This window comes from Camelus bactrianus, chromosome 29 (assembly GCF_048773025.1).
Source record: "Camelus bactrianus isolate YW-2024 breed Bactrian camel chromosome 29, ASM4877302v1, whole genome shotgun sequence".
Taxonomy (NCBI): domain Eukaryota; kingdom Metazoa; phylum Chordata; class Mammalia; order Artiodactyla; family Camelidae; genus Camelus; species Camelus bactrianus.
The window spans coordinates 18,979,293-18,988,132 of NC_133567.1; positions in this window are offsets into that span (position 1 = coordinate 18,979,293).

The window sequence follows — 8,840 nt, forward strand, 5'->3', positions numbered from 1 at the left end:
AGGCAATTATCATTTTTGCTTGGCAGATAAGAAAACACAGAGGAGCGTGCTGCTGCTTGGGGCAGAATTGAAAACGGCCACCCAAGTTTGACAGGAGGCCCAGACATCACTCAATGCCCTGCGGGCTGGAATGAACAGGCCCTGGAGAGTGCCACTTCCTGGCAAAAGGCAGTGGCCAGGTGCTTTCAAGAGTGTGTGATCTGAGACACCTAGATATGTTATTCCTGCCCGAGCACATTGGAATGTGTAGAAAGAGCTTAGAGCCGTTGCCTGGCCCCATGAAGGTTGTTCCCAGAGGCGTCAGCAGTATCTTTACTAGGAATCGTTAATGGGACAGACCAGATACTGCTCCAGGAAATAAAAAGCCATACAAACTGGGAAAAAATAATCCATGCTTTCCTACCTGGTTGTTCAATTAATGGGCATTCATTAAACATGAATCACTGTGGGGAGAGCAATATATAAAATATTGTCCTTACCCGAAAGGAACTTTAATTACGAGCGCATGGCATGTATGCATAAAAACGTCTGTTAATAACAATATAAAACAGACTCTACTTCCGTGTGGCAGAGTTCAGCGGAGATTGTCAATAGATATTTGCTGATTGTCTATTAAGTCCCAAACATGAGTGAGATGCAAGAGTGTATATAAAAGGTGCTCACCTTTGTAGATTTTACACTCTAGTTGTAAAGAATATGATTTATTCTGTTTTGTAATTTATTCAGTGAAGATTAATGGACAACCTATGGCATGTGAAGCATCACACTAAACGAGGCAGATGTGACTAACCCACAATCCCACCTGCAGGGAGCTCAGACTGGTAAGGGAGGCAGTGTGAAAAAATGGTTTACTTTCAATGTGTGTATGTGTTTGTATAGTAATATACATATACTATATATATTACTGTGAGTACTTTGAGGATTGAACTATTTGTGGATAGATGTCTACAAATACCCATCTATAGGTATGTATCTGTAGATAGATAACTTAGATAAACATAATGCTTAAGATGATGATGGGAACTAGAAGAAACATCTCAAAAAAAGGGGACATTTGAGGAGAATCTTGAAGGTGTTTTCCAAGTAGACTCATGAGTGAGGTGTCTTCCAGATAAAAGGAACCGAGTGCACAAAGGCACAGAGGCAGGAAATGGTGTGGTGGCTCACTGATGGGCTAAAGTCAGAGTACAAGCTGAGCAAGGATGGGGGCAGAAACCAGATGCAAAAGGGAAGGAGATTTCACCTTTACACGACGGAAAACCTTGACAGCATCAAAAGAGGAGATGAGGGCAATTGCATTTGTGTATTAGAAAGATGATTTTAATTGGTTAGGAGCAGAACAAGATTGGAGGCAAGGAAATAATTAGAAGTCTATTTCAGTAGTTGAGACAAAAGCTAATAAGAAGAATGGAATAAAGAATTACGTAGGGTGTAGAACCAAGACAACATGGCAGCCAATTGATATTAAGGATAAAATATGAGAAGGGTCAGTGATGATGTATTTCTCTTGGGTGTTCTTAATCTCTATAAGGTCATGGTTGGGTATCCTCAACTCACACCCTTGGCTGGCATCAATAAGAGAGAAACTCTAAGATGATGAATGGGAGGAATGGAAGATAAAGAGCCCAGATCTAAATATGCTGAGTTCCAGGTTCATGTGAACCATCTAGTGAAGATAACCCATCACGAACTTATGGTTACCATGGGGTAAAGGAGGGTGGGAAGGGGTCAACTGGGAATTCAAAAATTGTACCTCTTGGAGAGTGATGGAAATGTTAGCTATCTTGATTGTGGTAGTGGTTTCTGTGGTTCCATTCATCTATCAAAATTCATCAAATTGCGCATTTGTAATATGTGTAGTTCACTGTACAGGAACCATATCATAATAAAGGTGTTAAAAAAAAATAGCTGAAAGCTAGGTGGTTGGATTAATTTAGATCTGGAATAATAGGTAGAGTTTGTGGAGGGGAGACAGGGAGTGGGGAAAGAGTTGGGAATGAAAGAATTTCCAAGCAAGAAAATATCCTTAATGAAATCACAGAGGTAGAAACAAGCACAGTGTATGAGATCGCCCTGAACAAAGCCAAGGGTAAGGAAAAAAGGTGACGTTCCACAGACAGAATGGACCCAACGTCATGGTGAAAGTGTGCTCCGAGGAAGAAATCCTGGTGATAAGACGAAACGTATGATTCAGAGACTAGAAAATCTGGATCAGAGTGGCAAATGGGAGGTTAGGACATTTTTCAGGGCATGAAGAATTTAAGACAATATCATTTCCTTTAACAAAGTAAAATGCAGAACCTCCAAAATTTAGTATCCCAAGTAGAGCTTCCTGGTGAAAAGAGGAAGTTGACGTAATATTTAGTATATGGTACTGTGTTAAGCAGATTACATGTATCAATATATTTAATCTTCCCAGCAGAAACCCTATTGAGTGGAAATCTTTATTATTGTCATTTCATGGATGAGGAACCTGAGACATGAAAGTGTTCAATAACTTGACAAAGGTCATATGGCTAGCAAGCGGTAGAGCAGGAATCTCCAGCCACATCTTCAGTCACTTCATTGCATTGCCTCCCAAGAACTGTAGCTGCACTGGCTGGGTACCTTCCTTTTGAGCCCATCCGCTCCCACCACTCTGCTCATTCAGGGGAGGTGAGCTCAGTCCCCTGTAGTGCTGACATAAGCCAATATCTGTAAAACTCTTTGCTAAATCATAAAGGAGAACAAAGTAGAAACACAGGAAGAGTGCTCAGAAAAGCACTTTCTGGTGCATTATCCCATTTGACCCTCATAAAAACCCTGTCCTGTCATCAATATTGCATTCCCATTTTACACATAAGGAAGCTGGATCTCAGATTTCCTGGGACCACACAGCTACCAAGAGGCCCCACTAGCTTGGCAATCAGATCTCGTGGATCAAATACCTGTATTTTGTTCAGCAAAAGCCTCAACATGCAACGGTTCTTCTGGGACTTCAGGGGAAGTAGGTTGGCATAAGGAGAGCTTGTTCCCATTGTTGGATGGAGAATCAGTGAGCGGAACCCACTCTGAATCAAAATCAGTCCTGCTGTACCCAAGCTGAAGGCAGGAGGCTGTAACCAAGAAAGCAGCCTACTTACAATAGCCAAGACATGGAAGCAACCTAAATGCCCATCAACAGATGACTGGAAAAGAAGTTGTGGTATATATAGACAATGGAATATTACTCAGCCATTAAAAAATAATTAAATAATGCCATTTGCAGCAACATAGATGGACCTAGAGATTATCATATGAAGGAAGTCAGACAGAGAAAGACAAATATCATATGATATCACCTATGTGTGGAATCTAAAAAAAAAAGACAAATGAACTTATTTACAAAACAGAAACAGACTCACAGACATAGAAAGCCAATTTATGGTTACCAGGGAGGGAAATGGGTGGGGAGGGATAAAATGGGAGTTCGGGATTTGCAGATACAAACTGTTATATATAAAAGAGATAAACAAAGTCCTACTGTATAGCACAGGGAACTATGTTCAATATCTTGTAGTAACTATAATGAAAAAGAACATACATATGTGTGTGTGTATAACTGAATCACTATGCTGTACACCAGAGACTAATACATTGTAAATTGACTATACTTCAATTTAAAAAAAATGAAGTTGGTGGCCTGTTGGAGGCATTTATTCCTGTCTATCAAAAGCTCCCCACCACCTCAAGAAAGTAAATTCACTCCTGTCCCAGTTTCCCTCCCTGTAAATAGGATGCCCTACCTTCCTCCAAAGAGAAAGTGTGCTGAGATCAACTGGGCTTTGTCTACAAGAGGTTTGAACTTGCTGGTAGAAAATTCTACACATGGAAAGAGGGTATCACTCATGGGTAGAGTGCACGTTTAGCATGTATAAGGTCCTGGGTTCAATCCCCAGTACCTCCATTAAAGAATGAACAAATAAGAACCTATAATTACCTCCCTTCTCCACCCTCCCAAAAACAAAGAATTTTTTAAAGGGGGAAGAAAAGAAAATACGTGCTGCCTTCATCCCACTTCCTTAGAAGTGGTTCCTGGAGATCGTGTTCAGGAAGGGGGTTTGCAGCGCGGCCCCTCCACCCTCGCTCACCTAGTGGTGAGAATGATCCTGCTAAGAGGGGCCAAGGGGCTAAATATAAATTGAAACCACACCTGCTGAAAGCTGCCAGGCTGCCAGGAGCTGGGGGGAAAACCTGGTATTTTTAGTCGTCACCATTCGTGTGAAATAATGTGACAAACCTCAGGCAAGGCCAAAGGGGACCCACCCTGACCAAGGAAAACCACGGGTGTGCACACGTGTGTACAAAATACAGCCATGCAGACGGGAATCTGCAGATATCAGTTCCTTTTTGGAAAAAATAGTTTATCTTTCGATGCTCCAGGAAAACAAATTCTAACAGCCTCTTTGGGGATATTGATGAGCTAAGAACAAGTCAACAGCCACACACACATGGGCAGGTGGGAAGTCATGATGGGTTTGCAGGCGTTTTCTATTCAGCCGGCGAGATGGTCGGTTCCAGAAGCCAAAGAGCTGTCCTGTGATTGTCTACCCCGTGTCTGCTCTTCCCGCTGCCCTGCCGCGTCGTCACACACGTTGTCCACACAGGGCTCTGCACGCAGAGCTCACGCGATGCAGAAGCTCACATGCTAGCATTCGCAGCTGGGAGATTTCTGGAGCATTCTACAGGGAAAAGCCAATAACAACAGTCACTGAATTCTAAAACATGGGATATACATTCAAGATCTTGTACCAGCTCACGGTGAAAAAGAATATGAAAACGAATATATGTACATTCATGTATGACTGAAAAACTGTGCTGCACACCAGAAATAGACACAACATCGTAAACCGACTATAACTCAATAAAAATTAAAATTAAAATTAAAATTAAAATTAAAATTAAAAAAAATAAAACATGGGATGATAACTAAAATAATGCCCAAGCTGGCTGGGCACATTTAGATGGTTACAGCCCAAGCTGTAACTATCTTAGTGTCCCTTTATCCCTTTTCTAAAATTATAGCAGAATAAACAGATGACCTACCACTCTATGCGTGTATGTGTGTGTGTGTGCGTGTGTGTGTGTGTGTATTCTGCAAAGCCAGGAGTTGCATATACACCTAAAAATCAACTCTGTCACCACTTAGCACAAATCATGTACTATAGTTTAGTTATTATGCTAAATAATGTCTACTGTGGGGGACCAAAAGCTTTGGTCTGTTTTTCTTTTTTAAAGACACAGTTTCTTCCTTCCAAAAAGTCACAGTAGACTGAGGGCGACTGCCAGTTCAGACTAATATCCTCCATCTCCACAGAGTTGAGTGAGCATCGCTCTGGGTGAGACACTAGGCTGGGTTCTCTGGGGCACGAGAGTGTCAGAGGCAAGGCCTCTGATGTCAGAGACAGGCTTAGAGTCCCCCTGAGTGGCCGCATTGAGTTTTAAATGCCTGGAACACCACATCTTTCCAAGTTCTATTTCTTGCCTATTAAATGTGGAAGCCAAGGCAGTGGATGACAGAACTATGAAATGAATAAACGTAAAAGGCAATTTTTCCTAATGCCTGTACCCATAGTCCTTGATAGTCATCATAAAACAGCAGTGTGGTATAAACCAAGCACCCAGAGCATCATAAAATGTAATGGAGAATTTGTGCAGATCCTCTACTTTTCAATGAAGAAATAACTTTCCTTGGATTCTTCTCATTAGGAAATATTGGCAAGAGGGAAAAAAAAGGGAAGAGGGAAAAGGAGGAAGGATGATGAAAGAAAAAAGAAAAGAAACAAACAAAAAGAAGTCTTTCGGGTTTTTGAAAATTGCATCAATTCTTTAAAAAAAAATTCTATGGACTCTCAGCAGAAATGAATTCACTGGACTTTTTTGGAGAATCAGTGGTTTCGTTTCAAGAATCACAAGCTCCTTCCTCACCTTAGAAGAGCCCCCAGGTGCCAAACATTATTTTTCTTCTCAGCCTTTCAGTGTTTGCCACAGAAGCTGCCTCCCACCCCAGCCGTTGCCTGTCAGTTACCTGTGTCATAGAATTAGTGTCAGGTTTCCACTTGGAAACCTGGCTAAATTTGGAGGCTGTAGGAGACATTAATCCAGTTTGAAACTTAACAACTAAAAATAGGATAAGAAACTAGATTCTTATCTGGGGAGGAAATCGGGAGACATCGGTGAAAGGGCACACGTTTTCAAGGGTACAGATTAGGTCTGAAGAGCTAATATCAAACATGGACTATAAGAAAGGAAGAAAGAAAGAGGAAGGAAGGAAGGGGGGGGAAGGAGGGGGAGAGGGAGGGGGAAGGAGGTGGAGGGGGGAAGGAGGGAGAGAGGGGAGGAAGGAGAGGGGGGAAGAAAGGAAGAAAAAGAATCTAGATTCCTGGTTGAAGGGGGTTGTAGAGAATTCTCTAGCACCAGAGACAAAACAGAGGCTGGGAAACAGGGAACTTCCCTAGCACGTTGCATTTAGAATTTGAAGAATGAAGAAGCACTCCTGGGCCTAAAGAACAATCTGGAAATGAGCACAGCAAACTCTTCAGACAGCTTCTGTTAAAGTGCAACTGTCGCAGGGCCGGTCCTGGCTCAGGCAGCAGACGGGCGTCCATCGGCACTTAGCTCTGCCCCCAGAAGCCCTGACACTTTGCACACCCCCGGGTGTAGACAAGCTCAGTTTTCCTAAAAGGAAAATCTCCAGGTCACGTTAAGCCTGCAGATGAAGGAGCAGCAGGAAGGAAGGAAAAGGCAGAAAGACTCAGGCATAGGACTGAGATCACTGGGGAAGATGCTGAAGACCTCGGGGAGATCGGATTTTATTCCCAGTGTTCAAGTCACTAGAGCGCTCCTGAAATATGCAAGAACCCCAGAGGGAAAATGCCAGGAATGGAAGCACCTTTATTGGCAAAATTGAATTTCTTAGCTATTCTGATTCTTCTTATAGAATTCTCTCCTTCAGAGCAGCAAGCTTTGCCAATCGGCACCTGAAGCACAGGAAGACATCAGAGCCTTGACAAACAGCCCAAGGTCACACTTAGTCTCTCCACTAGCAGTCAGAGAGTCAGTCCTAAAAGTCAATCAACAGGGTTTTTTTTTAATTTCTTTGAAGATATGATCTCAAATGCTTAGAGGTCCACATGGCAGAAGGGAAGAGATCCCAGTGTGTGCTTGGGGGCTGATAAGCATTTCCAAAATAATTTCAGTAGCCAGTTGTCTTCTTACTGGATTCTATATTTCATGTCACTTGGCAGGAGGCAGCTCTCTCCTGCCCCTTCCTTCCCCTTTCCATTACTCAGTTCCTGTTAGTATCGAATCTATCCCTTTAGTCATTTAGGAGTCTCATATGTTTGTTCAATCACTCTTTCATTTTACAGAAACTTGAGCTCAAATCGCTATGAAAGTGTGGAACGAATGCCACCTGATGTTAATTTCTCTGTAGCTTCATGAGAGAATATCGCAAGTCATAATCATGAGAGGGAACCACAGCCCTTCATTTGGTCAGTTAACTAGCAGATGCTGGGACACTGGAGAGAAAACGTTCAAGGAGGGGAGAAGCATTTACATTCTTAGCCCATGTTCTACCGCCTACGTGCTGCGTGACTTCCTCTGCTCCTAATCACGGGTGCTCATTCTTCTTCTATCACTGAAATCTCTCTTCAGAGTCCCCTCCACAATCTAGTATCTCACGGACAGCAGTGAATTAGACATTATCTAAGGACATTCAGACATTGGCCCAGAACAACCCAGAGCTTCCCTGAGGAAGGGAACTGGGCTTCAAGCATCATCTTTGCCTTGCCTTTCATCACACTGGATGACACAAATTCTACAAGTCCTGACAAGAAGTCTTGTCCTCATCCTTGTAATCATCTTGGCCATTTTCCCAGACTGTTGGGCAAGAGTATTCTGTCACAGAGTTCAGCATGGTAGCTTTGTTTAAGATATGTTCTGAGTTCCTCATGAAGTTTCCAGGCAGAAGGATGATCAGGCATGTGAGGATGTAGGGTGACAGAAGAGCTGCTAGAAATGAGTGGATTTATAAGAGATCCTCTGTTACTTGCTTTCTTTCCTTTGCCACCATTACTAAGATAATGTTCCAGCCAGCTTTTCTTCTGTAACATTCTGTCTCTTTCCAGTAACTCATTGGCCACAAAAAATCATACAGATGGAAGAGATGTCAATAGTGCATCTGTCTAACATGCTCCCACTCCTGTGCTCAGCACTGTAATCTAATTCTTTTTAAGGAAGGAAGCATCAAAGAGAAAGAGAGAAAGAAGAAATGGAAACTTTTTAATAAAATGTCCAGAGTTGGAGATATTCAAATCTAAAGGTGTATAACCCCTAAGGGTTAGAAAGATCATGGGGTATCACCTCAAAGAAATCTCTCCTGTACCTGTGTCTCCTCTAGCATTTCCTGCCGGGGAGCTGGGGTGGGGGAATATTCTATGTGGGATTGCTACTGGAGGAAAACTCAACACCCACAGAGGCTGCCCATTCCATTCATGCTAACACAGTCCAGCATCTCAAAAGGGCACGACCCTGAGAACCAATCTGGACCAGCCCACTACCATTATAATGCCGTCTTCAGCATGCAGTCTGAGTTCCTGAAGCACATCTCTTCGCCATGTTCTAAGTCAAATACAAGTGACCCTGGTTTGGTCTTAAATAATTACAGTGTATTCCTGGGTGAACAACACTGATCTCTTCCTTGATCCTTCTCAATCAAGCTATGCATGATGCTCTCCTTGTATTTCTACTCGTAAATCAATCCCTAGTTCCTTGAAGTATTAGTAGCCACCTCATGGGCTTTGTATAAGAACTAAATTAAA